At 43.5% G+C, this 23,934-nt stretch overlaps 1 long non-coding RNA gene across 1 annotated transcript in view; it reads left to right on the forward strand.

Moving 5' to 3' along the window:
• Positions 1-23,934, forward strand: part of LOC126299034 (uncharacterized) — a 261,272-nt gene that overhangs the window by 153,521 nt on the left and 83,817 nt on the right. The window contains exon 3 of the long non-coding RNA XR_007552713.1: positions 11,050-11,138. This is a non-coding gene — a long non-coding RNA (uncharacterized LOC126299034). The remainder of the gene's footprint in view (positions 1-11,049; positions 11,139-23,934) is intronic.

Raw genomic sequence — 23,934 nt, forward strand, 5'->3', positions numbered from 1 at the left:
ACTGCTGAAAACAACGCTGTCTGTAGATACAGCTGTCATCAGTGGTTAATCTAGCACGTGGTCTTAAGCTGAGGTTTAGACTTAGAGGGGCTGGACAAAAATATGGAAATACGGTGAGAAATGCATGCTTGAACCTAAGTCCAGATGCTACACAAGCATGCAGGTACCTGTGTTGTATCTGACCACGAACGGCACTTACGCAATGTCATCAATACGTTGCGAGTGTCCGTCGTGGTCACAACAGTGTTCTGTATAATTGTGAGTGCTTTAGGTTGGAGCTAAGTGAAATCGAACGTCGGAAAATTGTAGGGTGCTCGTATAGTGAATGCTTCCGTAACCAGGGCAGCCAAAGTGTTTGTTGTTTCAAGAGGCACCGATCGAAGATTTATACTCCATACAGAGAAAGCGGGAAAATGTTATACGTTAAATTACAACGCGGACGAACTTGTGTGTTGAGTGATCTTGACGGTCATTGAAGCGGATTTGGGATGACAAAGAGAGCGACGACAGCTGCAAAAAACACTTCAGAACTGAATATCGCACTTGCGAACTCCGTCAGTACCAAAGGAACACGAAGGGAGCTCCGTAAGCAAAAATAGCAGGGCGAACTGGAATTCCAAAGTGATGCAAATGTCCGTCACAGGAAAACCTGGTGCTGAAGCCATAAAATCTGGACTACGGAGCAATGGAAGAAAGTCATTTGGTAGGATGAGTCTTATTTCACACTGTTTCCAACTTTTGGCCTAGTTTACGTCCGAAGAGTGAAACGTGACGGGGATTCGGTGACGATTTGGGCGGTCGTATCGTGGTATTAAATGTGCCTCTTGGGTATTCTGCAAGGTCGCATTGCTGCCAAGAATTATGTGACCATTTTGACTGATCAGTACCGTCCCATGGCACAATGTTCGTTCCCCAATAGTGATGCTGTTCCAAGACGACAGTACCCATGCTCACACAATCCACATCATCCAGGACTAGTTCTGTGAGCACTGGGATGAATTGTCACATTTCCCCTGGCCACCACAGTCATCAGATTTCAATATTTTTGAGTCTTTGTGGTCTACTTTAGGGAGAAAGGTGCGTAATCTCATCCCACCTGCACTTGTCATCATTTTGCTCGTAGAGTGGTATAAGATTCCCTTGAAAACGATGCAGGGCCTGTATTTATCCATTCCGAGATGACTGGCAGCTGTTTGGAATTCGATGGTTTTTTACGAGCACGTCGTATTAAGCATGGTAATGCGTCGTGTTTTTGATTTTTCCATATTTTTGTCCATACACTGTATTTCACTTCCTCGGAAACGCATGCTCTGCAAATTACTATATACGAGGTGGTTAATTTTGTCCTTCATGTATTTTGTTTTCTTGACCCGCCAGGTTAGCCGAGAGCACTAATGCGCTGCTTCCTGGACTCAGGTAGGCACGCCGGCCCCGTATCGAATTCGCCCGGTGGATTACCGACGAGGGCCGGAGTGCCGGCCAGCCTGTGTGTGGTTTTTAGGCGGTTTTCCACATCCCACTAGGTGCATATGTGGCTGGTCCCCATGTCCCGCCTCAGTTACACGACTCGCAGACATTTGGAAACGTTTCATGACTTACACTAGATGCAGACGGCTGGGGTACACTAATTCCATCCCAGGGGGTACAGGGTGGCGACAGAAAGGGCATCCAGCCACCCTGTGACGCTAACATCGCCAAATCCATAGTAACAGGTCGAACCCCGCGTTGAAGTGGGACAAAGGCCAAAAGGAAATGATGGTGATGTATTTTGTTAGTGAAAGTCAGATAGGATACCGGTGGTGCCAACTTGAATATAATCGTAGTGTACAGCCTCCAGAACGAGAGTTTCTATGGAATATATTTACTGGACTAGGTGTTATGTGCGTCTCTGTTCCACCAGTCATTGCCCAACTGAACGAATATGGCGTGTGTTCAGTGGTGACAGACTTGCCATTTTTCTAATGAGATTTGGGTTGGCTGAGGTTGTGGGGAAGGAGGCCGACAGCGAGGTCATGCGTCTCATCGGATTAGGGAAGGACGGATAAGGAAGTCGGCTGTTCCCTTTCAAAGGAACCATCCCGGCATTTGCCTGGAGTGATTTAGGGAAATCACGGAAAACCTAAATCAGGATGGCCAGACGCGGGATTGAACCGTCATCCTCCCGAATGCGAGTCCAGTGTGCTAACCACTGCGCCACCTCGCTCGCTCTAATGAGATTTGAAGCCGACAAATCTGCTGACGTCAATGAGCAATGATATAATGGACGCACTTCGTATAGCCTCAAGTTAGTCCCTACTGAGTTAGGTGCTAATGTTACCTTCTTGAATAATAATGTACAACATTCTGCAGCTTGTTGAGTATTGCAGTTCAGTAACTCTGCACGTATTCATATAGCAACATACTACTTTAATGGCTACAAAATATTTATTTATGCATCTTGCACTATTCTTTGGTAACCTGGACGTACACTTTCTAGGCTATTGTGTGTCGGTGTCTGATGGGTATCCAAGGATGCTGTCTCCATTCTCCCACAACTCATGCCCATAAACTGATAGTTGGAGTGACGTAAGTGAGATTTAATTTTAGCTTTTATTAGCTACATTCAACGCCATTTAGATCTAAATACATACTCCGCAAACCACGGTACGGTGTGTGGCGGAGGTTACCCTGTGCCACTGCAAAATCATTTCCTTTTCTGTTCCACTAGCAAATAGAGAGAGGGAAAAACGACTGTCTAAAAATGGATCTAAACGCTAATGGACTTAACATCTGAGGTCATCAGTCCCCTAGACTTAGAACTACTTAAACCTAACTAATCTAAAGACATCACACACATCCATGCCTGAGGCAGGATTCGAAGCTGAGACCGTAGCAGCAGCGCGGTTCCGGACCGAAGCGCCTAGAACCGCTCGGCCACAAACGACTGTCTACATGACACCATACAGACCCAATCTCTCTGATCTTCTCTTCATGGTCCTTACACGAAATGTACGGTGGCGACAGTAGCTTGCCCCTTTCGCCGGAGGTTCGAGTCCTCCCTCGGGCGTGTGTGTGTGTGGGGGTGTGTGTGTGTGTGTGTGTGTGTGTGTGTGTGTGTGTGTGTGTGTGTGTGTGTGTGTGTTTTGTTCTTAGCGTAACTTAGTTTAAGTTAGTTTAAGTAGTGTGTAAGTCTAGGGGCCGATGACCTAAGCAGTTTGATCTCTTAGGAATTCACACACATTTGAACATTTTTGACAGCTGAATCTTTTTGCAGTCAGCCTCAGTTTCGCTTCTCTAAATTTTCTCAATAGTGCTCCTCGAAAAGAACGTCCCCTCTTCTCCAGTGATTCCCATTTGAGTTCCCGAACCATCTCCGTTACGCTTTCGTGTTGTTCGAAACTACCGATTCCGAATTGCTTCGATGTTTTCCTTTAATCGGACCTGGTGCGCATTCCAAACACTCGAACAGTATTCAAAAATGGGTCACACTAGTGTCTTACACGTGTTATATTTATAGATGAACCACACTTTCCTAAAATTCTCCCAATAAACCGAAGTCTACCATTCTCCTTCCCTACTACAATCCTTACACACTCATTCCATTTCATAATGCTTTGCAACGTTACGCGCATATATTTAACAGGCTTGGCTGTGTCAGGCAGCACACTATTAATACTGTATTCGATAACTGCGGGTTTGTTTTCCCTACTCATCTACATTAATTTTCATTTCTCTACATTTAGAGCTAGCTGTCATTCATCACACTAACTAGAAGTTTTGGCTAAATCATCTTACATCCTCCTACAGTCACAGAACGCCGACACTTTCCTATACACCACAGCATCATCAGCAAACAGCCGCAGACTGCTTCTTACCCTGCTCGACAGATCATTTATGTATATAGAAAACAACAGCGGCCCTATCACACTTCCCTGGGGCACTCCTGACGATACCCTTGTCTCTGATGAACACTCGCCGTCCAAGACAAATACTGGGTCCTGTTACTTTATGAGCAGCTCACATACCTGGAAACCTAACTGGAATTTTATTTTGTGTCGCTTTGATTTCGCTTTAGATCGGTAACTTTGATACATCTACACGCTTCTGTACGTACTAGCACCCGTTTCAGTGCTCATATGTTGAAGGAAAACATTGCGTACCATAAAAATAGAGTTAGCTGTATTGCTTACAACGAAGTTAATGGTAGCAGAATTGATATGACAAATTGTAGTAACCTAGGAAATGGTCTGTAAGTATAAGGAAATAACTTCAACTGCCTATGCCAATGTTTATATTAAAATCACGTGTACACTTAAAAATAGGGAGTAATGTGTAAAGAGAAGTGATGGATTGTGTGACGTGGTAAGTTACTAAAATGGTGGAACCGTGTTACTGCAAAAATAGGAAATCACTTTGTAGGCCCGTGTACAACAAAAACTACAATATTATCTAGCTCGAGAATACGCACCTCAGCGTCATTTCATTTATTGATCACTAGATCGCTAGAGCATAGGACAGTATGCCGAACAATTCGTTGGCGTTTTGAAATTATAACAACAGTTCACACATTCGTAAAACTTCAAATTTACGTTAACGCATGCAGAAATGATAGGCGTTCGTCATTCGGAACACCATGTTGTTCGACTTCTAGTTGTCAGTAACTGCACTGGGTTGGTTCCGTTCTTTGCTGGTTGAGCAGGTCGATAGTTCGCTGAGGGGTGATAGAGCTGTGTCACCAGTTGCCGCTAAAGCTGACAGTGTAGCTGTGTTATTGTTTCGCAACTGCACGGCTTTCGTCGAACACATCACTAGATGAATTTCGGTAAACTCGATGCCTCCAATGTCTCCCAACATCTTCGGCGATAAATATCTATATAGTTGGTGTAATAATTTTTATCATACCAACCGTCAATGCCAGATTAATGTCTATCTGTAGTTCAAAGAAAATAGATTTACATGAGCCGGGTATCTTGGTTTCATCATGAGTGAAATACTTCATAAGTAATAAATCAACGCGATTTTCGTAAAGAAACAGTTCGAAATCGATTGAAAATAACGTAAATAGTACTGCTGGCTGGTAGACACGCTCGTACACTCCGTTTATGTACATAACCCTCTGCCGCTCCTACTACAAAAAAATGTTCAAATGTGTGTGAAAGCGTATGGGACTTAGCTGCTAAGGTCATCAGTCCCTAAGCTTACACACTACTTAACCTAAAGTATCCTAAGGACAAACACACAGCCATGCCCGAGGGAGGACTCGAACCTCCGCCGGGACTAGCCGGCTCCTACTACATAACCTGCCGAATTCTATTTACTTTTTCATCCCATAACTCGAGGTGGTTGTAGAGAACGTATTCTTCGCCACAAAAAGAACATATGTACACCACCTTTACTTTCTCTGTTACAAAGGTGAAGCACCGTTTGCGTTACACTTGCTGTGTTCCATTTAGCCAGTAATTTTCCTCTGTGTGTGACCCAAAATGTCCCTGAAGTGTTGAGCACTGGACGCTTCGATGTACTAATTAAAACAACGCGCGAAATACTCACTCATAGATAATTATATACGAAATTATGGCATCTAATACTGCTTCACTGTCGCGAGGCGATCTGGATGTCATTAAGAGAGTCATAAGTATAAGGGACTATTTCTAAATAATTACTTTTCTCGGAATGCTCCAGAATCACTCAACGTGGGCTTACTTTTCTTGGGAATGTGAATTTTTCCGTCCAACCAATTAGGTAGAAGTAAATCGGCATTTTTCGCATCGACAGCGTTATCCTGACCATGAAAATGAAGACTGGTCAGATTTGTTGCTTTGTAACATACTACTGAAGATGAGGTTATTGGATATATATTTTGCAAGAATGCTGACTAGCGCGATCATCTTCAACCTTGTTTTCGTTGCCTATCTGGCGCACAACTATAACAAGGCATGTGGCTATGACACAAGGCCGGTAAGAAATTCTCATTTCCGCTGAACGATAAGACTTTTTATGTTTAAGCGTTATATAAAACAAACACTGCCCGATCACGCAATGAAGCCCCAACGGTACCGACCGTCAACCGTATCATCCTCAGCTCTTAGGCGTCACCAGATGCAGACACTGAGGGGCATGTAGTCGGCACACCGCTCTCCCGGCTGTTGTCAGTTTTTGTGATGGTGTCGCTACTTCTCAATTGGCCTCACAAGGGCTGAGTGTGCCCCGCTTGCTAACAGAACTCGGCAGACCCGGACAGTGGCCCATCCAAGTTCTAGCAAAGCCCAACAGGTGATCTGACGGGAACCGGTGTTACCACTATAGCAAGGCCGTTGGCAAATATCTATACAGTGCCTAGAAGACATGGGCGGATGTCAATGTAACTTTCTACTCGTACGCATCACCGGTGGGTACATAAATGATCAGAGCTGCAACAATTCTCTGTGACAAGTAGAACGGCCATCAAAGAAGTACATTAATGTTGTTCGTTTAAAATGTTGGTACCAGACGTGGTAGTGTATATAAAGTTCATGAACAGTGTAAGAGGCCGGCCGCGGTGGTCTCGCGGTTCTAGGCGCGCAGTCCGGAACCGTGCGACTGCTACGGTCGCAGGTTCGAATCCTGCCTCGGGCATGGATGTGTGTGATGTCCTTAGGTTAGTTAGGTTTAAGTAGTTCTAAGTTCTAGGGGACTAATGACCACAGCAGTTGAGTCCCATAGTGCTCAGAGCCATTTGAACCATTTGAACAGTGTAAGAACTTGAGTGATCACAGTGAGCCGGCCGGTGTGGCCGAGTGGTTCTAGGCGCTACAGTCTGGAACCGCGCGACGGCTACGGTCGCAGGTTCGAATCCTGCCTCGGCATGGATGTGTGTGATGTCCTTAGGTTAGTTAGGTTTAAGTAGTTCTAAGTTCTAGGGGACTGATGACCTCAGAAGTTAAGTCCCATAGTGCTCAGAGCCATTTGAACCATTTTTTGATCACAGTGAATGACATGGATATGCCGCATACTCGTGTGAGACAGCATTATCATCATCCGACAAGAGTTTGAAATAAGTCTCATTCTGGGTCTCCGTTTTGCCAGCTGGTCGAATCCTGCAATATGTGGGGCAGTGACAGTGCCCCGATGGGCTCCACGGGAACGTTCAGGGCAGGCATACTTCTCTTCGAGGTTCTGGTCTACCACATCCACCGACTATACACTTCGTAACCCCTTCGCATCTGCGCCTGCCATCCGAGAACAAGTAATGGACTCACTGCAATATTCTATATCATACTGCACCATTGGTCAGACACTAGCAGCAGCCAGAGTAGGGGCTTAACGTCCCATACGTAAGCTGCTGTCAACACCACAACGTATACGGCTGCTTTGAAGTGATGCCATGACTGGGAAGAAAGTACAGCTGATGAATGACGTCGCGTTGTGTTCAGCGTTGAATCATGGTTCTGCAAGACCCTAGATGACCTATCGTCGGCGAGTATGACGGCGACTTGGGGAGAAGTCTCATTCTTGAAATGTTTGAGATAAGCACAACGTTGTCACTCCTGACGTCATGGCGTGGGGAACCATTGGATACCACTTCAAGACGCGGATGGTAGTGATTGAGGGGACTCTGATGGCACAACGGTACGTCACGGACTGCCTGCGTCATGATGCTCCATCTCTTGCGACAGTATCACGGTGCCATTTTTCGTCCACGTATGGGAACCGTCTCTGTGAATTGACTGTGTGATGTTGATGTACTCCCATGGCCAGCAAGTTATCCAGATGTGTCTCCAATAGAACATCTGTTGGACCAGTTCGGACGTCCCACATCCTTCTCCCCTTCTGGCTGTTTTACTTGTTTGTCAGACAATGTAGATTCTGTCGATAGAAGCGTTCGTTCTTTTTAGTGTTGATTCCGACAGCACGTCACTTCAGTACTAATTTATGAATAAATGCATAGCTTTCCTCATATTTTGAATCCAAAGACAGCTACTGTAATGCTATTCAACAAAACTCTAGCACAAATTACCAAACTCTTGAAGACGTATTAGAAATTTGATTGGGTGACCCTTCGACATTCGCACTGCAGCCAAATCTTCCGCTATGCTGCGTTTCACAATTTTGGAGACGGGAAGTAAAAAGATTAGACAGTTCATGAAACGTTAGACGAGATCATCTAAACTGGCCAGCTTGTAAAACGGTTATTAATTACTTCGCTCGTTCAGAGAGACCGACAGATAGTGCAATAAATGGTTACCGAGAGATCGAACTTGTCACCCAGTGAGATAATGAGTAATCACACTGAAGTACCCAGCAACCCAATCTTTCATCGCAGTTGGCCGGCCGGTGTGGCCGTGCGGTTCTAGGCGCTTCAGTCTGAAACCGCGTGACCGCTACGGTCGCAGGTTCGAATCCTGCCTCGGGCATGGATGTGTGTGTGATGTACTTAGGTTAGTTAGGTTCAATTAGTTCTAAGTTCTAGGGGACTGATGACCACAGATGTTAAGTCCCATAGTGCTCAGAGCCATTTAAACCATTTTTTTCACCGCAGTTTCTTGTACCTTATTTAATGGTCGATTTTGACCTGTTTGATCATCACCAGACAGAGGTATCTGATAATGAACACATATATCCGAAACTTTCATAAGACAAAGAGAAAAAGCAATTCGATCAAAACCTATGTTGGCTTCTGCAATGACGTAGCGTCTGAAAAGGTGTCCTAATAACCTGCTCAAAAGTGTTATTTACGTTTTAACGCTCCACATCTAGTCAGTTTTTGTTTGTTACCCCATACGCACAGACACTGATTTGGCTGCCGTATGTATATACCATTACCATTATTAATGTAGATCAACTTTAGATTGTCCGCCCCCGGTAGCTGAGTGGTCAGCGCGACAGAACGTCAATCCTAAGGGCCCGGTTTCGATTCCCGGCTGATTCGGAGATTTTCTCCGCTCATGGACTGGGTGTTGTGTTGTCTTTATCATCATTTCATCCCCATCTCCGACGCGCAAATCGCCCATGTGGCGTCGAATGCAATAAGTACTTGCCCTCGGTAATTGAACTTCCCCGAATGGGGGACTCTCGGCCCACAATTTCATACGCTCATTTCCATTTCTATCTTTCTATCAGTCGTACCTGGTAAGGATCCCAGATTGATGAACAATACTCAAGAATCGGTCGAATAAGCGCTTTGTAAGCCACTTCCTTCGTGGACGAGTCACATTTCCTTAAAATTCTTCCTATGAAACTGTCTTGCATCTCCTTCCCCTACTATTTGTTTTATGTGGTCATTTCTGGGTCGGAGATTTTCTCCGCTCAGGGACTGGGTGTTGTGTTGTCCTAATCATCATCATTTCATCCCCATCGACGCGCAAGTCGCCGAAGTGGCGTCAAATCGAAAGACTTGCACCAGGCGAACGGTCTACCCGACGGGAGGTCCTCGCCACACGACATTTCATTTCACTTATCGTCCCTCTGGATAGTTATTTATAGATATTTTACGGTAGATGCTGTTTCCAGCAGTTTGTCATCAATAGTGTAGTTGTACAGTAGCGATTTCCTTTCATATATATGCGCAATCTGTTACATTTATTCACGTCCAGGGTCAACTGCCAGTGTCTGCACTATTCATCAGTCCTCTGCAAATCATTCTGCAAATCGACACTGTCTTCTGGTGTTGCTACTTTGTTATAGGCAACCGAATCATCTACGAACAGTCTTAAAGAACTTCCGAAGGTTTCTAGTAGATCATTTACATACGTTGTAAACAGTAACGATCCTGTCACACTTCCTTGGAATACTTCGGAAATTGCCTATACATCTGTCGATTTTGTTCTGTTAAGGGCGATGTGTTGAGTTCTATCTGCATGAAAGACTTGAATCCAGTCGCAAATCAGGTCCGACACTCGATAAGCTAGTATTTTTTTCGCTAACCGCTAGTGCGGGACGGTGTCAAATGCCTTCCAGAAGTCAAGCAACACGGCATTAACCTGAGTGCCGTGGCCTACAGCGCTATGGATCTCGTGGAGGAACAGAGCGAGCTGAGTTACGCAAGAGCTCTGTGTTGGGGGGAATCCATGTTGATTTCTATAGAGAAGATTTTCGCTCTCCAAAAACGTCATAATGCTTGAGCATAAAACATGTTCCATAAATCTACATAGATTGATGTCAGCGATATAGGCCTATAATTATGTGCATCTGTCCTATGGTCCTTCTTGAAAAAGCGAATGACCTGAGCTTTCTTCCTCTCTCTAGGTACCCTTCGTTGCTCCAGCGATCTACGATAAATTGCTGCCAGAGGGGAACAAGTTCTTTCGCATAATCTTCGTAGAATCTTATAGGTACTTCGTCTCGCTCTAATGCCTTTCCACTACTAAATGATTGTAGTTGATTTTCTATTCCACGGTCGGCTATTTCAGTACTTGCCATTTCCACGCTCGTACCATGGCTGAAAGGAGAGACCGTGTTACGATCTCCGCGACGAAGGAATTTCGGGAGACCGAATTCAGTATTTCGGCATTTTGTCTGTCATTTTCTGTTTGGGTGCCAGTATGGTCACTGAGTGAATGAATAGTGGTTTTCGAAAAGCTTTCTAATTTTACATAAAACCAAAACCTCTTAGGATTTTTACTCAGTTCGGTTGATGACAGCACTTTTCTTTCACAGGGATTGAACATTTGTTTCACACTGTTCTCCTTATGCTCATTTTCGTTTCGTTCAGCTTTTATTTGTCAGCTAGGTTTTGGCTTCTCTTGAATCTGTGACAAGGATTTCTTTGCTTATGTATCACTTTTCTAACATTGCTATGGGTCTTTCCCATCCCTTAAGACCTTGCTTGGACAATAGTTATGTAAGTCATATTGAACGATGGTTTGAATTTTTCCCATTTTCCTCATCACATTTCTGATGCTGACTACTCAGATACTCTGCAATTAGTATCTTGTCACTCTTACTAAGCACAAATATCTTCTACCTCTCTTAACATTCCTAGGCAGTAATTCCATGTGGTAAACTTAACACAAATGCACTACAAAGTATCTTATGTGTTAACAAAATTCAAGGGCAGCAAATAATATAGCGGTCTGGAATTTTCTGTTACAGGAAGCTGAGAGCGACGGGACGTACGTCAGAAAGCCAGAGTCTAGTGCTGCCAGCTCGTGGGTACTGCTGCGCCTTCCCGGAACCCAGTGGTACGTTGACAGAATAATTTCGGACAGCTCAGGAAGAGAACGCTGATATCACTTTAACGTTTGTGTGCTACATGTTTGTCAAACCACGTATGGCCAGAACTGGCAGTAAATTAAGGTCATCATCATCTTTATGGACGACGTCCTTACTAAGAACCACACGGTTTATGAAAAACACATGAGATCTAAAGTGATGTGTAGTCCTTGGTTGTAATTAAACCTTGTAGATGATGAGAAGATTACCTTGAAACTAGAACCCCGGCTGAAGCAAAATTACTTCCATGTAAAATGGCAGGAGGTGTGTAGTTCACCGTATTAGTTGGCTTGTGTTTCCGCCAAAAATAAATCCGACGTTTTGATGGGCATTGACTGATTGGAACATTTTACAGTATTCCAAACATCCTTGGTTTATGTTGACATGTCTTTCCTATATGTGTCCTGTTAAAGGAGTCTCTGTGTTAAGCAAAGGTTTTGAGCTTCAGACCTCAACAGGGTGGATCTGTTTTTTGCATTTTGCGTCGTTTCATGATTCCACGGAAAGGTTGTTCCACTTAATTCTGAAGTTGCTCGTGCCACTATATCTATTGTTCCTTCTGTTAATATTTCGTATGTTCTGTCTATAATCTTAAAAGCATTTATCACTTCAGACACAATCTCGAGACCTCTAACAGAGTAATTGCCCTACATCTACATGATTACTCTGCAATTCACAGTTAAATGCCTGACAGATGGTTCATTGAATCACCTTCAGGCTATTTATCTACCGTTACACTCTCGAACGGACACTTAAGTCTTTCTGTGCGAGCTCTGATTTCTTTTTTTTTTTTTTTATCATGATGATTATTTCTTCCTATGTAGGTGGGCGCCTACAGAATATTTTCGTAATCGGATGAGAAAGTTGGTGATTGAGATTTCACGAGAAGATCCTGCCTTTGTTTCAATGATTGCCATCCCAATTCACGTATCTTGTCCGTGGCACTCTCTCGCCTATTTCGCGATAATACAAAACGAGCTGCCCTTCTTTGAACTTTCTCGATGTCCTCCGCCAGTCCCATCTGATGTGGTTTCCACATTCCACACCGCACAGCAGTACTCCAGAAGAGGGCGGACAAGCATGTTGTAAGCAGTACTTTTAGTAGACCTGTTGCACTTTATAAGTATTCTGCCAATAAATCGGAGTCTTTGGTTTGCTTTGCCCACAACATGAACTATTTGATGGTTCCAATTTGTTATTCGTTACTGTAATACCTAGGTATTTAGTTAGTATTAAGATACATTTGGTCCCATAAGCTATGCTCAGACAGTGTGCGCTCACCTACATGTCATCAGGTACACAGAACAATTTGTAACCCAGCGCCTAAAGTAACGACTACCACCTCCCTGTGATGCTATAACAAACGACTCTGGCAGTACACAAGAGAGTGGTGATGGTCTCTCATACGAAGTTTTGCTCAGTAGGAGTACCTGTTGATTTAATAGCAACTTGCACATTATGCCACAATATTAGACAAAAGTTAAGAATCAGGCTCTGAGAGCAGACGTTGCCTTACATAAAGTGCGAAAACCTCTTTGAGTGGCCCACAGTTGAACAGAGGTGTAAGTCTTCTCCAGTCATATTCGTTTTCCTGATCACAACAAATGCTGCCTGACGATAAAAGACGATGCCCCCCGAAGTGGTGGAGGAACCGAAATGAAACTTCATGGGCTGAGAGAGTATGTGGTGTGTTATTTCAGTGGTTGCAATACCGAATCAAATTTACGCAGACTTTGGTAGTTTGAGCCCACTTATCAGTACAACGTTACACTCCTTCTGGCTTTGATGCGACCACCAATTCGATTGTGAAGAGTTTCTTAAACCTTTCGTATCCTCTCCTGAGGCTAAATGGCTCAAAGGCGTATGGTCCCGGTCTTTTCCGGCTGTTGAGTGTAACTGAAATTCTAAGAAGTCTCACCTGCCATACGTGGAATGGACTCATAATATTTGGAAAAAAATCCACTTAGGAATGTCCATGAACACGTTTCCAGATCGGAATCAACGAATTTTCCTAGGTGCCCTACGTATCGCTCCAGCAGAGACTCTGAAGATGGCATTAGTTAGTAACAGATAACAAATAATTCGTCTCGCCTTCCATCCGTGAAGGGGACTTGGCGGAACGTTAGTATATGGTAAACTAAGAAGTACCCTCTAGCATGGATTAGATTGCAGTATATAGATGAAGAGTCTTTTATTCGTCATTTATGTAGTACATCTCTGTGACTGTACGACGACAATAACTACAAATATAAAAAATTACATGAAGTTTCGCGAAATCATGGCCTGCTTCATGGTTTCCGTACCTTACTTACTGCGGCCAAATATTCATAGAGTTTGTAACCAATCATGTACAGTCTACTTCTGTTGTTAAGTTCAGTCTGTCCCACACGTATCATCCGTTATAATTATTATATGCTTGAGGAAGTGCACCCCACATATCTGCAAAATTCCCGCCGTTCTGTCGTTACGTCAGCGTGTTTTCTGACCACAGCTCCTTTTATGTGTACATATTTGCGTAAAAGAAAAAAAAACACATTTTTCCACATACCCTGTACTGAAGAATTTGTAACTGACACTGCTAGGAATCACTTTCGCGTATAAGGAAATGCTTTACACCAAAAGAATTTCCACGCTGAAGGAACTATACTTCAAGTATTCTTCAAAGCATCTAGAAGTACAGATCACTCTCTGGAAGCAGAAGCAAATAGTAAACAAGAATACAGCTATCATTAAAATAGATGGGTGGGGTCAGGCGCCGGGACATGCAAAATTACGGGGCCAGAGAAGCTTTGTACCATACCTCGCGACAGTACGACTCACAACAGTGGCGTAGAACACGATAAAGGTCATGGTTTGTTAAGGGGTTCTTTCTGTTCCTATGTTTTGTACGTATACCTTGCTAATCGGTATACATTGCTTTATTTACCATTAGAATAGTATGAAATAAGTGATAGTTCAACACGAAAAGTAGGGCCGCGTGGGGTTTCAGCGCGGTCTAGGCGCCTTGCCATGGTTCGCGCGGATACCCCTGTCGGAGGTTAGAGTCCTCCCTCGGGCGTGGGTATATGTTGTCCTTAGCGTAAGTTAGTTTAAGTTAGATTAAGTAATGTGTAACTCTAGGGACCGATGACCTCAGCAGTTTGGTCCCATAGGAACTTACCACAAATTTCCCAAAACACGAAAAGTAGTCTACTTTGCTTATTTTCATTCGCTTATGACGTATGTTATTATTTTTTAGTGTAACTCTTCTGATTCAAAAATGGTATTTTTGACTCAGAAACGGGTGGTTCGAGCAATTTGTGGTGTAAATTTGCGAACCTCTTGTCGACCCCTGTTCATTAGTCTGTGAATTCTGACATTGACCTCCCAATACATATTTTCTTTAATGTCGTTTGTAGTTCTTTAATGTCGATTGTTGTTAACAATATCAGATTATTCCTAAGAGTTAACAGCTTTCACTCAGTTAATATTAGTCAGAAATACAATCTGCATTTGGAATGCTCCTCCTCGACTCGTGCGCAGAATCGCGTGCAGCATTCTGCTGCATCTATTTTCAGTAATCGGCCATAAGAATTCAAAAATCTCGGCAGTAATCCACGCACTTTCAAGTCTTAACTGAAAAGTTTCTTCAGGACTCACTCCTGCTATTCAGTCGAGGAATTCCTGGAAAAATTAACAAATTAAGATAATTCCTGTGTTACGTTGTTGATTATATTCATTTAAAATTTTGTGTTATAGTCTGCATAGGATTCACATACATACATTCATTTAATCTATTACTACTCTTCTGTTAGTATTTCATGTACTAACTCATCCATGACCATGGAGACTTGCTTCTCAATATGGTCCTACACAACATGACATATAAAAAATATATAAAAATCTCGTACAGAATGGCTCCTGGCACATAATGTGCCTTTTCCTTTGGAAAGTATTTTTTGTCGTTATAAAATTGACATTCATGCTATACCACAAGTATGTTGAAGTAGCACTTTAACAACTTCCAGATGTCTTGATCACACTTTTTATTATTTCCAAAATCGCCTCATGCGTTTCGACATACCACCCTCCATCATATGAAAATGACGGAATGTCGAAAGGGGTAATGCGATTTTGAGAGTAATAAAAAGTGTGGTCAAGACATCTGAAAGTTATTAAAGTGCATCCAAATGACCGCTTCGTCTCATATCATTTTCATGCAAATTGCAGACTTTGAAGTCGTATTCGCTAAAAGTCATGTCCGATAGTTCACCGCAGTACAGTTCATTTACTGAGGTTCAAAACGTTAATTTCGGTTTTTCACGTCCAGTTTTTACTGCTCCGTATTGAATGTTGATGTAAATGGTCAAATGATTCCTAGCACTATGGAACTTCCCGTGGTCATGAGCCCCTAGAACGTAGAACTACTTAAACCTAACTAACCTAAGGACATTACACACAGCCATGCCCCAGGCAGGATTCGAACCTGCGACCGTAACGCCTAGAACCGCTCGGCCACAGCGGCCGGCGTAAATGATCAGCTATTCCACTAGTGGCGTGATAACAGGTTGAGCTCGTGATATCGAGTCTAGACGTGACATGACGTAATCACTGTAGTTAAATGATTCGCTGTAATAACGGTTTAACTGTCATTCACTACTGGAGTCACAATAATGCAATGATGCTTTAACATTATTATTTGCTCTTTTTGTTACACATTATGTACTTTATGTAAGATCAAGTAGCCAATATTTTCACACAAACCTGTGTAGCTAGGTCCATCGTCCAGGGCATTAGATATTTTAAACATATACAGCCTTGCTCTTTGACAGCATGTGTATGCGACTTTAGCAGTTAATACTTTCAACACCTGAATTAGGTTACAGAGACTGATTTAAGATACCAGTCGCAACACGTACAAAAATAGAACAGCTGCTCTTCAACGAGGCGAGAAGACTGGACATGTAAATTCCACTTCGGCAGGCAGAAGATACATATTCAGGACGCCTGACCCTCTATATCATGGTAAATTAACATAATTGCTGTGACGCAAAGAGTCGTGTTAGTGGAAGGGCCAGGTGCAAAGGTATGGAGGACTAGTGCAAGGAAAACTGGTTGCTACGTTCTTACTGCCGCATGGCTTCTGGCTATCGCCTACAGTGTACACGTTTCTCTTAATTTATTATTTTGGTAAGGATCGCAACAGAAAAAAAAAATTCTGAAGCTTCCTAATGGTGGACCATGTTAAATTATTTGCCACCTTCATTTGGACATGCTAATCTCGGTGAATAACAAATTGCATCGCGTCACTTTGGTACTAACGTTAGGGCAAGAAGCTCACAATCTCTATTACTCCAACTTCGATAAACATCACCATGTTGAAGTTTTCAGCAAAATCTATTCATAGTCATTTAGCGAAGATACTTTACAGAATGAGATCAGATTTAGGTCCATCTAAATTTTATCAATTACCAAACGACTCAGAATGTGACCTTTCCAGAGTTACAAAGAAACAGCCACAAGAGATTCATATCTCCAGATTTTCTTTCAGATTACTACTACAACTACAACTACAACCACAACCACAACCACAACCACTATCACCACCACTATCAACAATTCTGCTGATAATGAAGCGTAGCGTGAGATCGATGCTGCGGTATATATAACTGTGAACGCCAAGCCGACATTGCCATTTCGTTCTGTAACATTCCCGTCTAAATGGGATTAATGTGTGATCGGAGAATCAAAACGAATTTCCTGCTTCTGCAGGTTAAGATACGTAAAAAAAAAAAAAAAAAAAAAAAATGGCTCTGAGCGTTATGGGACTCAACTGCTGTGGTCATTAGTCCCCTAGAACTTAGAACTACTTAAACCTAACTAACCTAAGGACATCACACACATCCATGCCCGAGGCAGGATTCGAACCTGCGACCGTAGTGGTCGCACGGTTCCGGACTGCGCGCCTAGAACCGCGAGACCACCGCGGCCGGCAAGATACGTAATGTAGTATAACACAGTAAGACACACAAGTAATCAATTACGTGTTCTTATATGCATTGCCTGACAAAAAAAGTTAACCACACAGACGACGTGGTCGGATGTTAGTGCATCTTCGTCCGTGCACACGACGTCACCGAGCATGTTAATGATTATAGAGTTGCAATACCTTTCTGACGAGTAGAATGTCCACCAGAGTGCATTAGTGTTGTTCGTGTTTACTGTTATTACGAGGCTTAGTAGACTATGTAAAGGACCAGCGTCATATATTGAGTGATCGCTGTAAAAGACACGACGGTGCCGCGTACTCATATGAGACAGCGTCATCAGTAACTGACACAGTTTGAAAGGGGCCTCATTGTGAGTCTCAACTTGGCCAGCTGGTCGAATCGTGCAGTATCCAGATTTGTGGAAAGTGCGGTTGTGACAGTGGCCCGATGTTGGACTGCATGGGAACCTGAGGACAGACATACTCGTCAAGGTTCCGGTCGACGGCGTCTGACCACCACAAGGGAGGTACGCCGTACTGTACAGCAAACACATTGTAACCCCTCCACATTTACACCTGCCATCTGAGAACAAGTAGTGGACTCCTTCTGTGTGATTCCACATCATTTTTCGGAGATCAACAGCAGCTAGGCTAGGAAATTACCGGTCCATGAGTTGGCTGCCGTCAACACCGTAACACAATCGGCAGCGTTTGGAGTCGTGACATGACCGGGAAGCATGGACTTCTGAAGAATGGTGTCGCATTGTATTCATCTATAGGAAATGTCGTGTGACTAGGGCCTCCCGTCGGGTAGATCTTTCGCCGAGTGCACGTCTTTCGATTTGAAGCCACTTCGGCGACTTGGGCATCGATGGAGATGAAATAATGATGATTAGGACAACACAACACCCAGTCCCTGAGCGGAGAAAATACCCGACCCAGCGCAGAATCGAACCCGTGCCCTTAGGATTAACATTCTGTCGCGCCGACTACTCAGCTACCGGGAGCGGACTATTCATCGATTAACTGCGGATTTGTATTACTGCGGATGACCATCATCGGCGAGTTTGGTGGCGACTTGGGGAGATGTCCCATTCTTCCAAAGTTTTGGAGAGAAACTGCAATGTCATTGTATGTGGTAGGGGAGGGGGGGGGGGGGGAACCATTGGGTATGACTTCATGTCACAGCTGGTAGAGACAGAGTGAACCCTGACGGCTCAACGCTACATCACATACGAGGGATGGAACTTTAATAGTGGCAACTACACTCCTGGAAATTGAAATAAGAACACCGTGAATTCATTGTCCCAGGAAGGGGAAATTTTATTGACACATTCCTGGGGTCAGAGACATCACATGATCACACTGACAGAACCACAGGCATATAGACACAGGCAACAGAGCATGCACAATGCTGGCACTAGTACAGTGTATATCCACCTTTCGCAGCAATGCAGGCTGCTATTCTCCCATGGAGACGATCGTAGAGATGCTGGATGTAGTCCTGTGGAACGCCTTGCCATGCTATTTCCACCTGGCGCCTCAGTTGGACCAGCGTTCGTGCTGGACATGCAGACCGCGTGAGACGACGCTTCATCCAGTCCCAAACATGCTCAATGGGGGACAGATCCGGAGATCTTGCTGGCCAGGGTAGTTGACTTACACCTTCTAGAGCACGTTGGGTGGCACGGGATACATGCGGACGTACATTGTCCTGTTGGAACAGCAAGTTCCCTTGCCGGTCTAGGAATGGTAGAACGATGGGTTCGATGACGGTTTGGATGTACCGTGCACTATTCAGTGTCCCCTCGACGATCACCAGAGGTGTACGGCCAGTGTAGGAGATCGCTGCCCACACCATGATGCCGGGTGTTGGCCCTGTGTGCCTCGGTCGTATGCAGTCCTGATTGTGGCGCTCACCTGCACGGCGCCAAACACGCATACGACCATCATTGGCACCAAGGCAGAAGCGACTCTCATCGCTGAAGACGACACGTCTCCATTCGTCCCTCCATTCACGCCTGTCGCGACACCACTGGAGGCGGGCTGCACGATGTTGGGGCGTGAGCGGAAGACGGCCTAACGGTGTGCGGGACCATAGCCCAGCTTCATGGAGACGGTTGCGAATGGTCCTCGCCGATACCCCAGAAGCAACAGTGTCCCTAATTTGCTGGGAAGTGGCGGTGCGGTCCCCTACGGCACTGCGTACGATCCTACGGTCTTGGCGTGCATCCGTGCGTCGCTGCGGTCCGGTACCAGGTCGACGGGCACGTGCACCTTCCGCCGACCATTGGCGACAACATCGATGTACTGTGGAGACCTCACGCCCCACGTGTTGAGCAATTCGGCGGTACGTCCACCCAGCCTCCCGCATGCCCACTATACGTCCTCGCTCAAAGTCCGTCAGCTGCACATACGGTTCACGTGCACGCTGTCGCGGCATGCTACCAGTGTTAAAGACTGCGATGGAGCTCCGTATGCCACGGCAAACTGGCTGACACTGACGGCGGCGGTGCACAAATGCTGCGCAGCTAGCGCCATTCGACGGCCAACACCGCGGTTCCTGGTGTGTCCGCTGTGCCGTGCGTGTGATCATTGCTTGTACAGCCCTCTCGCAGTGTCCGGAGCAAGTATGGTGGGTCTGACACACCGGTGTCAATGTGTTCTTTTTTCCTTTTCCAGGAGTGTATTTATTTACAGCTCGTACAAAACAGATACGTGTTTCAAAATTTTACTGATCTTGAAAGTAGTCACCAGAATTGTGTACAACCCATTGCCAGCGATGTGGAAGTCATAGGATACTCTTAGCAGTGCTAGTTATGTTGACAGTTAGAGCGGTGCGGTCTATTGCCCGACGAATTTGTAGCAGTTTTGAAGCGAATGCGATGAAGTATTTCCTTGAGTTCAGAAATCGAGTTGAACTCACGAGGGCTTAAGGGGGGTAAGACGCCAACGGGCCGACTTGGAGCAGGAGAAGCACCACAAGACATTTTAATTTGCACTGTCTATACTTTTACAAATAAATTCATAAAACTTTGTCAGCATGACCAGAAAGGATTCAGAATTCACGCTCATAGCAGTAGAAGTTAGAAAACATAACGAAGTAATTTTTTTTACATGTGAAATTTCATCATTTTTTTACTTACTAATGGCAGCATTTGTTGCTATAGGTACACTTTCCTTCATAAGTAAGAGAGATTCTTCAATGAATTTTGCACAGCATACAAACCATACTTAAATGTGTATGGAACTCTAGAATTTTCCAAATCTATTAAAAACTGTGGTAAAACTTGAGGTAATCAACTATAAAATTTGTGTTTTTCCTAAACATGAAGTTTAAAATATAACAGCTCATTCGTTTTTTCATAAATTAAATAAATACTAGAGTTTCATACACGTGTAAGTATGGTATGTGTGCTGTGCAAAATTCATCGAAGAATCTCTCGAACTTATGAAGAAAAGTGTAGCTATAGGAACAAATGCAGCCATTAGTAAGTGACAAAGTAATGAAATTTCGCACGTAAAAAAGAAAATTATTTTGTTGTTTTCGAACTTATACTGCAATGAGTGTGAATCCTGAATCCTTCCTGGTCATGCTGACAAAGTTTTATGAACTTATTTGTAAAAGTATAGACAGTGGAAATTAAAATGTCGTGTGATGCCTCTCCTGCTCCAAATTGGCCTATTTGACGTCCTACCCCCCTTAAGTCAGGCGAGTGCAGTAGGTGGTACAGTACTTAGCAGCCCTATCAGTCAAACAAATCAGTAAGAGCTTGCGCTGTACATGCTTGAGCATTGTCATGCAAAATGATGGTCAGATCCTGCATAAAATTTCATCATTTCTGTCTCTAAGCTGGTCGTAGCTTGTGTCCCAAAAATGAACAGCATAGATACAGAAGTGATGACACTTTCTGCAGGACCTGACCATCATTTTGCAGGACAATGCTCAAGCACGTACAGTGCAAACTGTTACTGATTTGTTTGACTGATGGTGTTGCTCCCCTGAGTTAAGCCCTCGCGAGTTCAACTCGATTTCTAAACTGAAGGAAACACTTCACGGCATTCGCTTCCGAACTGCTACAAATTCGTCGGGCAATAGACCGCGCCGCCCGAACTGTCAACACAACTGGCACTGCTAATAGTATCCCACGACTTCCACGTCGCTGGCAACGGGTTATACACAATGCTGATGACTACTTTGAAGGTCAGTAAAACTTTGAAACACCTATCTATTTTGTACGAAAATTAGAAGATACTTGCTCCTTAATTCCTGAATAAATTTCTTCGTGGAAGAATAAAATCAAAAAAGATGTCGCTCTAGAAATACTCGAAACACTCAGGACATGGCAGCAAACGTCAGAAGCGTTGGTAGCGGCACTGGCGCTGAAAACAGTTAACCTTACATTTACTAGAGTCGCATTGATATCCTGCAAATTGGCGACGCGCGGTCCTAACAGCCTCACAACACACCTGACATGTCGCGGGACATTGGTGTGTCTCGAATACGTTACACAGTTGTAGGCGAGCTTGCCTGAAGAGAGAACACCACGGCTTCATGACACTCTTTCCAGCCGAATTAGCGCACGCGTCCAGGCCAAAGGGGACGCACCGCCAGACTGATAAGTAGTCTTATATTGAACCGTCTTAGTAAATTTGACACCATTTTGTAATCATCGATATAACGTCACATACGCTGTCAACCCGTGAAGTTCTGTTTTGTCATTCGTCACTTCGGGGTACTACATTGTTTTCATCAGGCAGTGTGTGTATGAAGGTCTAAGCACAAAAACTGACGTATTTTGGAAACATACTTTTTGCGCTTTTTGCGTCAATTGTTTATTTTCGTGACCTATGTCTCGGATAATTAATTCATTATCTACCATTATTGACAAAGAAGTTATGCGTAATGGTACAGTCCACAAAGAAATTAATTGCTGATACGAAGTACAATATAATAGCACTCACAATCATAGAACACTAGCATCAATAAACGGCAGATGCATTTATGGTGGGGCACAATTAAAAAAAGTAGATTGGAGCGTTTTGGCATTATAAAGAAATGGAGAGTTCTGAAGTCCGTTTGTTCATTTTAGTAGCGGTACAGAATGTTTCCTGTAGTGTAGTTAACTGACTTCAGTTACTCTCCACTCCTTGATACTGTCAAAAGTGACCGATTGGCCATTTCATTTCTTTTCCAATGGTGTCCGACTATAAACGAAGTTGGCAGTTACTGGAGTTAGCATTCTACTTATTGCAACGGTATTTTTGTATGTTTGGTATTTGCAATTAATTTCTTTGAGGACTGTAATTTTGTTGTTGTTTACGTTTGTACCATTTATACAACAATATCTTTCTCAGTAATGGTGGACTGCGCTAATAACCCGAAAACTAGGTTGCAAAAATATTGAAAAAAAGTGAGGTTGCAAAAATAGTGAAACAAGTGGCAAAGAGTGTTTTTCTTTCTTTTTTTTTTTTTTTTTTTTTTTTTGTTTCAACAGATAGTGAAATTAACAGAAACGGACCAGTCGTTGCTTGTTTCAACTGGTTTATTATTCCGTGTGTTTGAGTGGAGTTGGGGTAGGAGAAAGGAGGCACTGTTAAATTCCCATTATGGCATTCTGATTTAGATGCTCTACAGCTCCCCTAATTCACATTAGCACCATACAGAGAGGGGACGCCTCTAGCAGGCTACAGCAGATTCTTTTCCCAATCTTTTTCCTGCTGAACTAGCCTACTGTTCACTCCATAATTGTATTGATGCCTACGAGACGTTATATTTGTGCGTATCTTTCATTCTTCTGTTTTCTGCTTGTTTCGAACAGGTAGTTCAGTTTTCGATTACGGAGTCGTGGTTTCGTACATATAAAGCAGATTTAACTCACTTCTTTTTGTTCTTTGGAATAAGCCATTGTGAAGAACTGAATGCTCTCAAACTGCAGGGGTACAAAGTAAACAAAAAAATCAGATTCCAATCCAGTCTGTGAATTTTGAAGTGTAGTTTCATGTGATGCTTACTAAATTTTGACACAGTTACTGTGGTTGCACATGTCATCACAGCAGTAGGCCGTGAGAGGGTAAATTAATTTTGACGACGGATTTCCCGAGCGAAATTGTGGGGTAATATAGATGACACAGAAAATCGAGAAACGGGTTCCACAGGAATAACTAATAAACTACTTTTAAAAGAAATTATTTCGCCTAGGGTTGAAATGTTAAATATCTGCTCAGATTTGGCCTAGAAATAACTGAAAAACATGAAAATACAATAATCTTCTCCCACAGAACTTATTGAAAAAGAAGATTCTTGAACTGTCTCCTGCCTTGTTTCATATAGTAATTGATGAAGGTCGCTTGCGATGCAGGTAATATAAGAAACTGAGGAAGGCATCTCGAAGGACAACGAATGAGGGGTTAGGTAATATGACACGACCACTACCAGAGATTGAGTCGTGAAACAGCTGTGCCATCACCAGAGACATTCCATTTCTTTAGTATAATTTTTGTTCACAATTACTGATCCCAACGTCTGTCGATTTATTTAGATAGCGGAGTCATCGAAAATAGAAAATTTTGTTTGCTTTGATTTGATAAAATTCGGCTGTAACCAACGTTGACCTTGCTCTCCATGAAGGAATGCAGCCAGCATTGCCCTGTTATTCATGGGCAACTTGGTAATAATTTATTTAATGACATGAACGAATCACACTATTCCATATGAGAAGAAACTCATCAGTCTTAGAGTGTAGATAACTAACGAATAGCGCCTGTAACTGTTCCTCTTCAGTCTCTTACTGGTA

This window comes from Schistocerca gregaria, chromosome X (assembly GCF_023897955.1).
Source record: "Schistocerca gregaria isolate iqSchGreg1 chromosome X, iqSchGreg1.2, whole genome shotgun sequence".
Taxonomy (NCBI): Eukaryota; Metazoa; Arthropoda; class Insecta; order Orthoptera; family Acrididae; genus Schistocerca; species Schistocerca gregaria.